At 42.4% G+C, this 16,028-nt stretch overlaps 1 protein-coding gene across 2 annotated transcripts in view; it reads right to left on the reverse strand.

Moving 5' to 3' along the window:
• Nucleotides 1-16,028, reverse strand: part of PMFBP1 (polyamine modulated factor 1 binding protein 1) — a 322,125-nt gene that overhangs the window by 44,497 nt on the left and 261,600 nt on the right. For both annotated transcript variants that reach the window (XM_082712324.1, XM_082712325.1), the window contains 2 exons: nucleotides 9,868-9,984; nucleotides 737-973 (listed from right to left, as the gene is read on the reverse strand). The gene's annotated coding sequence lies outside the window, so the exon portion shown is untranslated. The remainder of the gene's footprint in view (nucleotides 1-736; nucleotides 974-9,867; nucleotides 9,985-16,028) is intronic.

Genomic DNA, 16,028 nt, shown 5'->3' on the forward strand with positions numbered 1-16,028 from the left:
AGCACTCATCTCTCCAAGGCTTTGTTTATGGCTCTATAAACTGGGTGGTAGGTGCAAGTGTTGTATTAAATGACCATTGACTTTCCTAGCACTAAGGCTCACTGATTCAACGTTCTACCTTGATGCACATCTTTCTTTAGTCGGAACCATGAATTCAACCCAAGCATCATACAAAAGTTGGAATGGAACAAATATATCCTTGAGAATAATAGTCCTCTACAGGCAGACCTACAGGATGGTCAAGAGATGACTCTTAAACCAAGTGAAATCTTATCCCAAGGCAGAAAAATGACTGTCTAGATTGTGATGATAACATCAGCTACGGAGTTATACAGCTATGGTTGCAAAGGCCTTAAGTATCTGGAAGGAAAAATGGAAGCAGAGGCTCTCTTATTTGCATGAAAAGACATTAGGCTTTACTAAGTAAGTGAGAAGAAAAAAAAAGAGGGAACTAAGTTGTGTTCCATGAAGGAGACGTGGGAATCCTGTGAGTCATTAACAACAGCAGTGGGCAATTTGAAAGTGCTTATGATGAATAAAATGGAAGGGTTATATGATAAATTTTCAATGCATTTGACAGTATGGTTTGCCAGATGGACAAGGAAGAGTGCTCTGAGGAAGCTTCAGATGTTTTATAAAATGGTCATGTGAGCCTTCACAACATTCTCTGAGGGGTGTGGCGGGGCCGATATTTTGTGGAGGAGAGAACTCTGTTACAGAAGGAGACGCTCCCTACCTGATCCGTGGATTCTGATCTCTGGGTCTAGGACTTGAATGTCTTCTCTCTTCTCAAATGCTTATTCTGTGTCTTCTGTGGTACTGTCTCTGCATCTCTTTTGAGACCTTCACTTCCTCATGCCTCTTCTCTTCTACTGGCATATCCAATTCTGCCGCATCTGCCCAGGGAACTGCTTTCTTGTATTCAAAAGTTCTGCTCCTTTTATCCTTCCGGCAGGCCTTCCCTTGGTGACAGCTGTGACCAGAAAAACAACAACAACAAAACCAGTTGTAGTGAAAACAGAAACTTGGTCAGAGCATCTCAGAGATGTTTGTGCCTCCGGGTAGGCTTCAGCCCACACTCAGAGCACCTTACAGATTCCCAAGAAACACCGAGCACTGTACCTTACATGAGTGACTAGTTTAGCAGGTATGAACTCAAGTGTGCAAAGAAAAAGCAACCATTTTTCTATTGTTCAACCCGGTTACTGAACTCCATTTTCATCGAATGTCAGAAAGCAGAATCTTAGTTATTTCTGAGAAAGTGCCATTGTTTTCAGGTTGAAAATAATCAGTCCATGATTCCTTCCACCTTTTTAAAGTCTCTTCAGAGCACACCTAAATTCCGGGCTCCTAGGTTGGAGTCCAGCATTGGAGGTGGCTCTAGTCCATGGTCATATTCCAGCTCTCCCAGGTGGAGTATGCTGAGATGTCTGTGTCTTGGTCAACAGGCTGCATGTACTGCATCTTCCTCATACTGTGGGCTTTGGGCTGATGACCCTCTTTCATTCTCCAAGGATGCTCCCAATGCAGAAAGAGACACACACACATGGCAGATTGGTCTCAGGCCCTCTCTTCTTAGGCCCGCCTTAACATTTCTGCATTTTGCCTAGAAAGGCATTGAGAGAAAGGGTATAGGATCCTAATTAAGATCTTGCTCACTTTTCTGCCCCCCATTTCTGGTATTGATCAAAAGTATCTTTTGCCCCTGGTTTGCTAAGCCTATCTGGGATTCTATTGTTTCCCTGACTCTTGCCCTCCTAATCAATCTCATCAGGGTCTAATTCTCTTGCTTATGCTCAAATTCCCCTCTCCTTCCCTTTTCCTAACTCAGAAAGGCTTTGTTTAGTTTTTGGGAGAGGAAAGAAAAAGAGTACAAGTGAATGAATTTGATGAAGTGTAGGTTGAGTGGGCAGGATGGGAAACATGTGTTAGGGTTTCATACACCATTTACCTATATGAGGTTACACTAATGCCATAACCACAGACTGCTCATACTGGCTCTCTTCCCAAGGAACTGGTAACCAACTGCCTGGGTGTAGGGATGGACTATTAGCCTTAGAAAAAATGAGCTAATGTTTATAAGAGAAATAAGAACTGGGGATGGAATGTACAACATGATGACTATAGTTATCACTGTTGTAGTCTATTTGAAAGTTGAGAGTAAATCCTAAGAGTTTTCATCACAAGGAAAAAAAACATTTTTTTTGGTATCTATATGAAATGTTAACTATGCTTATTAATATAATCATTTCACAATATATGTAAATCGAGTCATTATGCTGTACACATTAAGCTTATACAGTGCTGTTTGTCAATTATATCTCAGTAACACTGGAAACAAATTTAGGAGATAAAGTTAAAAATTTCCCTGAGGGTTAATCAAAACCAGTAGGTTTACCTACTCTCAGCCATAAGTTGTTCCTTTATAAGTTATTATTGGGTTTTAGAATTTTCTCCAATATTCCACCCCGTACCAATGAAAAAGGTGTGATCAATTCCAGGGCTCTTAATTCTTAAAATAATGAGAGGATGTTCAGTGCTTCCTCTATTTAAAAAATATATGAAGGGCACCTGTGTGGCTCAGTGGGTTAAGCCTCTGCCTTCGGCTCAGGTCATGATCCCAGGGTCCTGGGATCGGGCCGCATTGGGCTCTCTGCTCAGCGGGGAGTCTGCTTTCCCCCTCCCCCTCACCTGCCCCTCTGCCCACTTGTGATCTCTGTCAAATAAATAAATAAATAAATAAATAAATAAATAAATAAATAAATAAATTAAAAAAATTTTAAAAAATATGTGAGCACCATGAATTTATAGGGATGCTCCTTGTATAATAAATTATTCCTACCCAGAATGCATGGATGGAGCTATATTGTGCAGAAGTTTAGCATGAACATGGTCTATTCTTTGGGTTCAAACTCAGTTCTTTTTTTTTTTTTTTTAAAGATTTTACTTATATATTTGACAGAGAGAACGATCACAAGTAGACAGAGAGGTAGGCAGAGAGGGGGAAGCAGGCTTCCTGTTGAGCAGAGAGCCTGATGCGGGGCTCGATCCCAGGATCCTGAGATCATGACCTGAACTGAAGGCAGAGGCTTAACCCACTGAGCCACCTAGGCGCCCTTCAAACTCAGTTTTAAAAGAGAAATTCCTTAATCATGTAGGGCATATCTGATAGGGGAAGGTTGAAGGGGGAGATGACACTAGAGATGATTTTGCCAGGGTTTGGGGTTCTGGACCATAACTTAATGAATAGGAACTTGACACCAAGGTCTCTGATCGGGTTATTGTCCAACCCTAGGACCGAGGCTTTTCTGGAGAGGAAGCATGGCTAGTTAGGTCTTCCCAGAAGGAGACTTTGTAATGGTGGAAGAAATGAGGGTCCAGGAGGAACACGAGCAGGGTTTCCAGGATTTATCAGCCTCATTGTCACAGGTGAAATTCTCTCCCCATGACTATCTTCTTTGATACTTTTCACAGAGGCTATCAATCACCTGTTCCAGCATCCAAACTCCTGGTCTTCCTTCGTAACAGAGCCTTAATTTTATTGGGGTGTCCATGTGCTCATCTAAAAGGCTATGAAATGAACAAAGGGGGAAAAAAAAGAGACAAACCAAAACACAGACTCGTATCCATAGAGAACAAACAGACGGTTACTAGAGGAGAGGTGGGTGGAGGGATGGGTGAAATAGGTGAAGGGGCACCTGGGTGGCTTAGTTGGTTGAGCAACTGACTTTTGGTTTTGGCTCAGGTCGTGATCGCATGGGTCCTGGAATAGGGCCCTGCTTGGGGCTGCTGCCTCCACCCCGCATCAGGCCCCATGGGGCTCCCTGCTCAGTAGGGTGTTGGCTTGAAAGATTGTCTCTCTCTACCCCTCCCCTCACTCTCATGCACATGCTCTCCCTCTCAAATAAATAAATAAATCTTAAAAAAAAAAAAAAAAAGAGTACACTTACCTTAATGAGCACTGAGTAATATATGGAGTTGTTGAATCACTATATTATACACCTGAAACTAATATAACACTGTATGTTTACTACACTGGAATTAAAATAAAATAAAAATAAATAAATAGAAGACTAACTACCTCAGCCTCTCCTGTAGCTAGCTTGTTATGGCTGCACATCTAAGTTTTGGTCACTGAGATGTACAAGGAAATACTGTGGGAACCTTCCAGAAAATCTTCTTAGTTAGTAGTAGTGTACAGCTCTTCATTCTTTCCTCCTTCCCGATGATTTAGAATGCTGATTTAACCCAACAACCATTTGGAACCAGAGAAGATGCTCATAGAGACAAAACAGAAAGAGCCTAAGCTCCTGAATGCTGTGGAACCACCATTCAGAGAGCAATTTCTATCTTAAGTCTCTGTTATTTTTTTGTTTCATGCAGCTGAATCTAATGCAAATAAATGGACAAAGTATCCTTATGTTCTTCTCAGAGAGACCTTTTGACAACTCCCCATTTTTAGCATCTCAACAAGCTGCTTCTACCATACATTTTAGAACCCCTGTTCCATTGTGAACAGATATTTTTCTCAAATGCCTCTTCCTTTCCTTGACACTTGACTTGGGTTTCTCTTGATACATCAACTCTTTGCTTTCACTCTTTCTCCTTCTCCACTTTCTGTATGGAGTAGGGAGATCCAGAGTGGAGATCTGCCTACTGACACCAGCAATATTCCCATGCCATTTAGTAAAGTTTTCTCTGTTGAAGCACACACTCCTCTCATCTTGGTTGCCACTACGACTGACTGACATGGCAAGCACTCCCCCACTGGATTGTTCAGCATCTTTCCTTTTAAATGAGAAATCTTTCTGCCTGTCCAAAAATCACACCTTCAAGACTCAACTCAACTGCCATTTCTGTCATCTTCCCTCCAGCCACAGGCACTAGGAACATTTGTACGGCAACTACTCTATGTCAGGCACAGTTATAAACTTAAAATAACAGAATTAATCCTCACACCAGCCTTGCCAGGTAGGTAGCGCCTCATATGCTTACAACACTTTATCTACAATTCTTTTCACACGCCACCTTCCTTTATTATGGTTATTTGTGATTTGCTTTGTCTCCCCACACGGCTAACAGCGGTCTACTCTTGTGAAAAACTGGGAACGTACAGACCTATCTGAAATAATTTTAGATTTCCAGAAAAGCTGCAAAAATAGTCTAGAGTTCCTATATACCCTTTCTCCAACTTTCCAATGTTAGCATCAGTATGACATAATGTTAGTATGTCTTGTTATTGATGATGTTAACACTGGTCATTTGGTTATGCTACTGTTTATTGAGTTTATCCACTATGCAGTTATACTATTTTCTCCATTATAATTAATAACATCTTAAGATGGGGGGAGATACTTTTTTTTTTTTTTAAAGATTTTATTTATTTATTTGACAGAGAGAAATCACAAGTAGATGGAGAGGCAGGCAGAGAGAGAGTGGGAAGCAGGCTCTCTGCTGAGCAGAGAGCCCGATGCGGAACTCGATCCCAGGACTCTGAGATCATGACCTGAGCCGAAGGCAGTGGCTTAACCCACTGAGCCACCCAGGCGCCCCGGGGGGAGATACTTTGAGGACATATAAATATCCTGTTTTTTTTTTTTCCTGAAACTCTCACCTACTATTTTTAGCAAGGTGCATCCTGCTTGCAACAATTATTGCTGCAATGTCCTAATGGGGATTTTTTAATTTCCTTTACTCCTTCTACATTTATTCACTGGAATTCTTCATTAGGAAGAGCTGCCCCTTCTCTCCCATTTAATTATTTATTTATTTGCAGCAGTATGAACTCATGGCTATCTATTTTATTCCATGGGTTATAATTTAATATCATTGTTTATTTTGTTGCTCAAATGTTCCAACTTTGGCCACTGGGAGCTCTTTCAGTTTGGTTCCCATATATATTTTTTTTCCTTTTTAAGGACTTATTTATTTATGTGAGAGAGAGAGACAGAGAACGCACATGGGGTGGGGGGGAAGGAGGGGCAGAGGGAGAAGGAGAGAGGGGATGTTAGGCAGACTCCCTGCTGAGATGGAACCAGCCTTAGGTTTCCATTTCAGGACCCTGAGATCCATGATCTAAGCCAAAATTAACAATTGGCTGCTTAACAGACTGAGCCACCCAGGTGCCCCCTGGGTCATTTCAACAAGCCCCAAACTTTCTTGAGTACTTCCTTATTTTTTGGCCCTTCAAGATGCTCTAGACTCATCTTTTTGCTTCCTTGCCCCAGCCTATTTATGGAGTCACGGTTCACATTTTGATTCCAGTTATGTGAGCTTGGGCAAGTTACCTTTTCTGAGTCTCAGTTTTCTCCCTTGGAAAAAACTGGAGTAACAGTACTTACCCTATAGGGTTGTTGTGGGGCTTTAAAAAATTATACATATATAACAGGGGTAATATTTTTTTTAAAAAGTAATGCTCTGTTCTCCTGTGCCCTTCCTAGTATCGAATCTGCTTTTTTTTTTTAAGATTTTTATCCATTTACTTGATAGACAGAGAGAGATCACAAGTAGGCAGAGAGAGAGGGGGAAGCAGGCTCCCCGCTGAGCAGGGAGCCCGACGCGGGGCTCAATCGAGGACCCTGAGATCACAACCCGAGCCAAAGGCAGAGGCTTAAACCACTGAGCCACCCAGGCGCCCTCAAATCTGCTTTTTGAGTTGTCCTAGTCTGTCTTATTCCTGGCACTATGCAACCAGATTCTTGCCTTGAGAAAGGATTTTCTAAATTCCTTACCTTCTCTCCCCCCATGGTAGCCCCCTCTACCTTCTCCCAGATTTCAAAGTGTTCAATGAAAAAACCAAGTCCTTTTGGAAGCAATGTTTTTAGCTGGCATTTGCTTGGATGCCTTCTTTCCAGCAGGAGAGGGGTTAAATAGTTTGGGATAACTTCAGCACGGAACTGCCAAGTCTCTTAGGTTCAGCTCAGCAATCAAACTGCATAACCTAATAGAGCCCCTGGTGCTACGGGAAACACAAGACACTGATTTATATTTTAATATCAGTAATTTCCACAAGAGCAACATTTCTAAGTGTCATTTTACAATTTCTGTCAAATGCCAGCTCAGTTTTTCTTAATTCTGTTTATTGTGTCTGAATTTGCAAGCTCATCCGCAATGCAGATTCTTGGCTCCCAGGAGAAAAGAGCATTTTCATCTTTCTCTGGAATGGGCGGGATGGGGATAGAAGCAGAAACAGGCCTATAAAATAATTGGAACTGTAAATGAAGTACTGTTTATTAAGAACGGTTATGAAGTACTTTTAGTTAAAAAGAAGCAGGGTGTGTGTGGGGGGGCAAACAGTATGGAACAAAATGAAACGAGAAAAAAAAAAAAAGAAAAAGAACACACAAAAGTTGGTGCTTGAGATCCAAACTGGAATTGTTTGTTCCAGAATGGAGGACTGTTCTGTACACTGCAAAACTGAGAAGAGGGAACCAATATGGGGAATCTCTGACCACATTTACTGTAAGTAAGGTGCTTGCAATGACCATTAGCACTGCAGCAGTTTATAAAGTGCTTTGGGATCCTTAAGGATCAAAGGTGCGTGGCTACAAAAATGCCAGATGTTGCCATTAGGACGAAGGAGCCTGGTTCTCTCCTGTGTTCTTTGAACATCTCATAAAAGTAAGAACAAAGCTGGTGCTGTTGGCACCAAACCACATCTACTCAGCGTGCTGACGGGGTAGGAGCGCTTCCTGAGGCTCCGGGCTGCAGATGTGTGCCCTTGAACACCCAGCATCGTCCACCCCATCCCTGCAGGCCTGCAGCTCTGGTTTCTACATCAGTCCTTTTCCAGACCGTAACGAGCAACCTCCTGTACGAGCATGACACAATGCTCCTCTTTGAGGCCTGAAATTTAGCTTTGGCTGGAGAGGATCTCTCCTTTTCTTGTTACAGAAAGCCAGCCAAGGGTCTGAAGCAGGCACCCGTTAACGTGAAGCTTCTTGTGAGGCCACTCAGGGCCTTTCCCAAACAGGAATGTTGTTGTCTCTATAAACCTTTTCTCCGAAGCCACAGCTCCCTTGAGGTCTGAGCAAGTCCCAGACCATTGGCTAAGACCTCGTGCTTTTCGCCAGCATCCTTCAGTTTCACACACTCCAAATCCAACATCATGTCTCATTGCCAAACCTCTGGCAGAAGCCGTGTTGAGTTTCTCTGTGGAGCTATCGACCACATTGACTGAAGCGGCAGCAACGTGTTTCTCCCCGTCCGAAAGGGTAAAAATAACAGGAACAAGTTGTCGGAAATGAAATTTCAATTCATCCACGCCCTTTCTACACTTCTGCTGCGACTCCCAAGCAGGGATCAATAGTGTTTAGACAGCCAAGGAGATTTTTTCCCCTCTTAAAGCACCAGATCAATAGTGGAAAAAAAAAAAAAGGAAGAAGAAAAAAAAAGAAAAAAAAATCCTCCAGCCCTCTGTCTGTGTTGTAGTAAATGTGAACAAATCAGAGGCCTTTGGCTAAACGGATTGACTGAAGGCAGGAGCACTCCAGCGCTTTGTAACTGAGAGTGCATCAGCCCGCACAAGGGGCAAGGAGGGGAGGAAGGCCGTGAGGCTAGGGTGAGCCCCAGCGCTCCCCTGGTTCCGGGAACATGGAGGATGTAAAGGGAATTTCTGTCTCCAAAACAAAGGGAAGGAATGAAACTTTGATGGGTGTGTTGTAGCATGTGCACGTGACTTTTCAAAACATTGGAAATACCCAGTTGGGACCATTTATGGAAGTGCATTTTGTGGGAAGACATTTTGGGCCATGGGGTACTCCCCGCTTCTCCACTTTATCTTTTGCTTTTTGTTTTACTTTTTAATATCTTACTTAATTATTTTTTACAGGGGGGGAAGGAGCAGAGGGAGAGGTAGAGAGAGAATCCTAAGCAGTCTCCATGCCCAGAACCAGCCTGGATGCAGGGGTTGAACCCACAACCCTGAGATCATGACCTGAGCGGAAATCAAGAGTCTGATGCTTAACCAACTGAGCCATCCAAGCCCCCCATCTTTTTAAATGTTTATTTATTTTTTAAATCAAAATGCTCAGCTATGTATGGCTTTTCTTGTTACTTCATGAGGTGGTTTTTTATTCCCCCCCCCAAAAGCTGTCCAGCTCTCAGATATGTCCACCTGGAAAGATCCTGAAGGCTGAATTTCTGCCAGAGGTAATTTCTTCCACTCACCTGGTTGCCTCCTTTGTCCTCAGTGATCTCTGAGGCCTATTCTAGCTCATCCTCTTAATCCCATTATTCATGAGAGAGAGAAACTGGGTCAAAGCTCAGTTTTGATTTTCCTCAAATGATTTACCCACGAGCAACTTCTCCTCCCACTATGACAGTTTCTGTATTTTATTACATCCCTTTCTCCCCCATCAGAGACAATACAGTGTGAAGATATTCACGTGGATAGTTTAGTTGTAAGAGTGACTTCCAAATCTGGTCCTTCTGCTTCAAGAAGCAGGTAACCAGCGGATTGCTGCTGTAATTATGGTATGAGAAGCTGAAGACTGCTGAAGTGGGTTGTCACAAAGCAGTTCCTTAATTTTACCTGGAAAAGCCAAGTGAAGGACTCAAAAGCCTGCCACATATCTGGTGCTACTTTGTGGAATTAAAAATTATTCATGTTGTAAAACCCAAAGATGAACTCTTATGAACATGTGTACATCAGCCTTTGTTACAAAAGATTTACTATTCTTATGATTATTGCATTAATTTCTGCAATGAATTAAGATTCCCCTTGAAACAAAGCATTGGTTAAAGCTAGTATAGAGGCATATAAAAGCCATAGCAAGTTAACCTGTACTAGTTGAGATAATATAGCCGTTTGTAGTAGGTTTAGTTAAATAAATGTCTATAATCATAGATAAAAGAAATGATTCTTACCAATTATGTTATAAACAGAAGCTTCTCTGGAGTCACTTGCTGTCTATTATGAGCCCATATTTTAAACCAGACCTGTTCTGGTTACAGGTACATTCACTGGCATATCTCAAAGGTATCCTACGAGAGAGAGAGATACACCTCCCGTCACTTCATATAGGCAAGAGTTCAGGGGATAGTAGAAAAAGTCCCTCTCAATGGATATTTCTAAGAGAAATAGAGACTATAAATATTAATTTATTCAGTAATTAAAAAGTGCAAAGAAGCCAGTATGCATTAGGTGAAGCAGAGATGAGCAATGACAAATGTAACTACAAGAGTACTGGAACCATAAAATAGCCCCTTCCCTCCCGTGGGGGCTTCACGCAGTGAGGGGCCCAGTGACTGCAACCTTTCCCTTCCTAATGATTCTTCTTATTAGCATTTTAAAAGTTTAAGCATTTGAATATATAATGTAGTCAAGCGGTTCCAAAGTGTGAAAAGGGATTGGTCTGGGTTTCCATTTGCCCCTTACTACTGCTACTACTGCTACTACTACTTACTTCTTCTTCCTCTTTCTCCTTTTCCCTTCCTTCCCCCTCCTCCTCCTCCTACTTCTCCTTCTTCTTCTTCGAAGCGAGGTGGGAGGGACAGTGGGAGAGGGACACAGGGTCTTAAGCAGGCTTCCATGCCCAGTGCAGAGCCTGATCTTACAACCCTGAGATCCTGGCCTGGAGTGAAGTCAAGAATCAGATGCTTAACCTACTGAGCCACCCAGGCACCCCTGCCCCTTCTAGACTCTACCTCTTCTGCTTTGGCCCAGTGAGGTGCACCTGTGGGCCTATCAAGCTGCTCACTTGCCCTCTGGCCTCTGGTTGGCTTGGTGGATATGCAGCACCAGCAGGGGGAGCAGAGGGAGGGAGGGCTGTGCCCTATTTGCACATATGACCTCAGATCTGTCCCTGGTAGCTCCCCAGCAGTGACCGAGTCTGGGGTCACACCTCTGTCAGGGTCCTTCTAAACAGCTGCTCCATTACCCATTTCAGTTTAGGTTTGCTCCATCCTTGGCCCTTGAGGTCTGGGAATGGTCAAGGCCTGCTCTTACTCTGCCTGGGCATTGCATGATAACATGTAGCTTCCTTATACCCTGTCCATGCCTTTTTTTTTTTTTTTTTTTTTTTTTTAATAAATGACTTTATTTTTTTTTTTTTTTAAGATTTTATTTATTTGACAGAGAGAGAGAGAGAGATCACAAGTAGGCAGAGAGGCAGGCAGAGAGAGGAAGGGAAGCAGGCTCCCTGCTAAGCAGAGAGCCTGATGCGGGGCTCGATCCCAGGACCCTGAGATCATGACCTGGGCTGAAGGCAGAAGCTTAACCCACTGAGCCACCCAGGCGCCCCTGTCCATGCCTTTATATACGGTTCCCTGAGAAAACATTCCACTAATTACTCAACTTGAGCATGCCATCTGCTTCCTGCTGGGACCCTGATTAATTAGGTAAACAGTGGAATGTCCCATTAGCTGGAGACTTAGTTGTATTAGTTTCCTAGGGTTGGTGTAACAAAGTATTAGAAAATAGGTGGTCAATAGTAGAAATTATTTGTCTCATAGTTCTGAAGGCTGGGAGTCTGAGATCAAGGTGTGGGCACAGTTGGTTCCTTCTGAGAAAGACTGGGAGGGAGAATCTGTTCTGTGTCTCTCACCTAGCTTCTGGAGGTTTGCCTACACCCCTCCCATCTCAGACTTCATTTTCACATGGTGCTCTCTCTGTGTGTGCCTGTCCGTCTCCAAATTCCCCTTTTATAAGAACACCAGTCATATTGGATTAGGGGCCCATCCTACTCCAGTACGACCTCATCTTAACTAATTACATCTGCAATGACTCTATTTCCAAATAAGGTCACATTTTCCTAGGGCTTAGGACTTCAACATATGAATTTTGGGGGACACAATTCAACCCATGACAGCATTTAAATATGCTCAAGTGTCTTCTATTATGCTTAAAAAAAAAAAAAAAAACAAACCAACAACCCTCTCCTGACCTCCACCTACTGTCTGCTCTCTCCTCCCCCCACTACTCCCCACGATGAATAAATTGTTTGCATTTGCTGTCTCTTTATTTTTCCTCCACCCCCTTCTCCTACCTCCATCCCCACCTAGTGGCAGCAACTCTGACTGGCCGAGGTCAAACTTTTGTCAGATCCAATGGGCTTTTTTTGGGTCTTAATTGTATTTGACAAACTTGACACCAGTGGCTACTTCCAGCTTCTAGAAACACTTTCTGTCCTTGGTTTCTGAGAACCGCTTAGTTTTCTGAGAACTGCTTTTCTGACTGCTCCTCAATTTTTTTTCACAAGTAAAGTACTTCTTATGCCCTGAAATTGTCCTCAAGACTCTCCCTTGTCTTGTCCTCGTTCTCATATCCTCTCTGATCTGTTCTCTCCCTTGTCCTGATATCAGTTACTGTTTATCTGAGATTGCTCCCAGAACAAAATCTCTAGCACAGATCTCCATTTGGAGCTCCAGGCCTATATATGCAACTGCTGTCTAGAGAGCTATTCTTGATTATTCCACAGATTTCCGTAGTCCAGCATCTCCAAAACTAAACTTATAATCCTCTACTCCAAACCTGTTACTCCTCCTGTGTCACCTATTTTATTTACTTAACAAACATATGAGGCGTTTATTATGTGCCAGCACTATTCTGAGCACATCACCATTAACTCATGTAATCTGCATGATGACTCTATGGATAGGTATTCTGGTTATCTTCATTATAGGTAAGAAAATGAGGCACAGAGAGATTAAGTAACTTACCCAAGGCTACACAGCAGTAAGGGGTAAAGCAGGGATTCAAACCCAGGTAGTCCAACTCTGCAGTAACTGGAGTCTGTGCTTGAACCACTGTTACAAGTTGCCTCAGTGAAAGGTACCACAACTTATTCCATCTGTTCAAGCCCAGAAATGCAAGCACCATCTTGAATCTTCTCTCTCTCCTTCCCTCCCTCTTCCCCCCCCCTCTTAGCAACTCCCAGCTCTCTCATCCACCACTCACCAAGTCCTACCTGTTGTATCTTTTAAATAAATCTTTTAATTGGCCCTCTTCTCTTCATCCCCAATGACCCTGCCTATTCCCCAGCAAGTAGAGATATGATCATGTCATTTACTTGCTTAAAACCTTTCAATAATTCTCTACTGTTCTCATGATAGGAAGATTCTTAAAATGGTTTATAAGTCCCTCCTTGACCTGTGTCCTGCTTTCCTGACCCTCCCTGCCATTCTTTGTATTCCCCACTGTAGCTTTGTTGACCTATGCTTAGTTTCTCAGACGTACCCTGAATCTTTTGCCCATCTGCTTGAGTTATACGTATCATTATATTTCTCTCCTCCCATCATCTTTGGGCTAACTTCAGCTGGTGCCTCAAGACTCAGGGTAAATATAACTTTGTCTACAAAGTCTTCTCTGGTTCCCAAAGCCTGGGTGTTTTCTCCAAGCATGTGGTCCCACTCTTAGCCCCTGAACATCCCTAACAAGGCAGCCATTATACAATATTAGAATTGGAAGTGTACTTGTCTGTATTTCGTTCTATACTATAAACTCCAAGGGTCAAGAGACTGTATTTTTCTTGTTTACCATCTTAACTCAAGTGAGTAGACAAATACCTGGCACAGAATAGATGCTCAGTAATATTTACTGAAAGAATAAAGAGTCAACTAACTACTTTATAGTGAGAACTCACTATCATGGGAGCTGGAACACTTGCAGTCCATACATGTATGGACGTACATACATACCCTCTCTGACTAACATCAGAAACATCAGAAACCAAATAGGTTTGGGGTGACAGAATCAGAACTAAGGACACTTCAAGAGTATAGTGTTGAATGGCAACTGGCCAGGATAACATCATGTAAATGTCTCAGATAGCAAAGACAGATAGTAACTGTCTCCAGTACCAATGGGACTGGTACTGTCAATCTGTTGGCCTAAGTTCCCTATGTTCTAGACATCCCTCCTAGACATCTGGAGGGGTCCAGACATCATTCCTTCTGGGACTATGTTTTTCTCCCCATTCTGCATCATGAGATTGAGAACTCTTTCCTTAAGTAGGATACTCTGGTACAGTCAGGTCATCAGAGCTAATCTGTCTCTCTAAGGCGACTCTGGGTATGGTTCAAGCTCTTTTAGAACAATCTTTCTCTCATTTACAAGTTCCAGGGGAAGCCCCCTTGTAATCCACTATGAATTGGCAGACTATCCTAAAGGGTTACTGTAATTCAGAGGTGTACTTGATCACTTTCCTTTGGAACAATCAAAAAAGACTTTCTGGAGGTGGTATGTTTGGTCTTACCTTTAACTCTGATAAGGGCAGATGGGCTGTATTCTGGGATACCAGGAAGAAATGAGAACTTCTAACTAGAGCTAGAAAAGTGGGAGGGCAGCGTTGTGAAAAGCTTCAGATGCTAGAATGCAGTTTGGAATTTATTTAGAAACAATGAGGAGGCAACAGGGAGCAACAGGGAGGCAACTTTGAGTAGGGGGAGTAACATCTCAAGAATTGCTTCAGGGAGATTAGCCTGGTCTCTGTGTATAGGAGACAGGATGGACAAAAGTATGAAGAAGAGAAGGCCCAGAGAGCTACACAAGAACTAGGAGATGACTATTCTCAAATAAAAACAGCCAGCTGAACAGAGGAGATAGATACGAAATCTGTTTCTGTAATTTGTCACTACAATAGTATAATATTATACCCAAATATATAAACACATCATACTGGAGTTTATTAAACACCAATAAAAGCAAACAAATAAAAGAACTTCATTTCTAAAGAAATATTTACTAAATGAAGCCTGGCCAAGGGTGAGATTTAAAATTGCACCATTGGGACAATACTGTATTTCTTGAGTGGTTTATTTTTTTAGTCACTGGGTGAGTCTACAGATTAGATCTGCTTATAGTGGGCTCCAAGAACTGTCCACACTCTACTGGGTTAGGTTAAAGTAGTTTGAGATACTAGTTAAGTAATGGAGAGTTGGATAACTTTTCGATCTACACAACTTCTGTTGTAGTGGGATCCATCCTGTACCCTGTAGGATTATTTGCCCAACATTTCACTTATAACCCTAAAGGGTTGAGGTGAGGTGAAGGTAGGGTTGATTTTGGATGGGGGCGGGGAGTAGGGAGTGGGCAGGTAGACTACTTACATCAAACCCTTTTGTATTTTGGTCTTTTTCCTGTAGCCATTCTCCCGTGATCCAGTTGTGGAGGGAAGGGAGAGTGAGGTGGTTACATATGGGCGCTGCTATTGTTATGTTGGAAAATACTTTTTGATGAACAGTCATTTCCTTCCACTGCCAGAGGGTGTTGATAATGAGCAAATTACCTTTTACTCCCTCTGGTGTGGATGTGAAATTGGCTGTTAATAGAGTTGCTAATGCTACCAGGTTAGCATGTGATTGTTCTATTTTAAGCCAATTTAAGGTATATTTGGGGAGTAGCCAATCAGACATCTTGCTAAGAATATGGGCCCAACTGCAGCATTTAATATCAAGAAACCTGCCTCACCCACAGATGTGGCTGTGAGCGGAAAGTGCTGAACATGCTGTCATTAATATGAAATGTTTTAATACAATGTCTTTTTTTCCTTTGTAGGTACAAGAATGGTCTCATTAGGCAAATACCAAATGTTTGCAACATAGGATGGGACCCATTTCAAACCCCAATAATATAGAATGTTACCAGCCAATGATGTACTTTGTTTAATCTAACAATGGGTTAATATCGGTCATTTCATTACTGCTTGTTATGCAGTGAAAGCTTACTAGAAAATGAAATGTTCAGAAATTAGTTGAAAGGAACAGAAAAGGTGAGAGATTTTTACCGAGTTATATGCTCGATTGGGCTAATTAAAGGCACAGATGCATTAGTAGGTTATGGGAACATCTTTGATTTCTAAAGATGCTTGCCTAGAGGGGGAGGGTGTATTCTATCTTACATGGCATTGTGAGCCTCAGGAAGGGAGTACAGCTTTTCTCTCCTACATTCTCCCTGACCCTCCCCCTACAGCACCCAGCACCACGAGGCGCCTGGGGGCTGAACTGAGTGTATTACTTGGGGGAATTTTCTTGATTAAATAGGATATTCTTGAACAAAGCACTGTTGATTTGTGATTTTTGTGTTTTAT

The sequence above is a fragment of the Mustela nivalis genome (assembly GCF_964662115.1).
Source record: "Mustela nivalis genome assembly, chromosome: 18".
NCBI lineage: Eukaryota > Metazoa > Chordata > Mammalia > Carnivora > Mustelidae > Mustela > Mustela nivalis.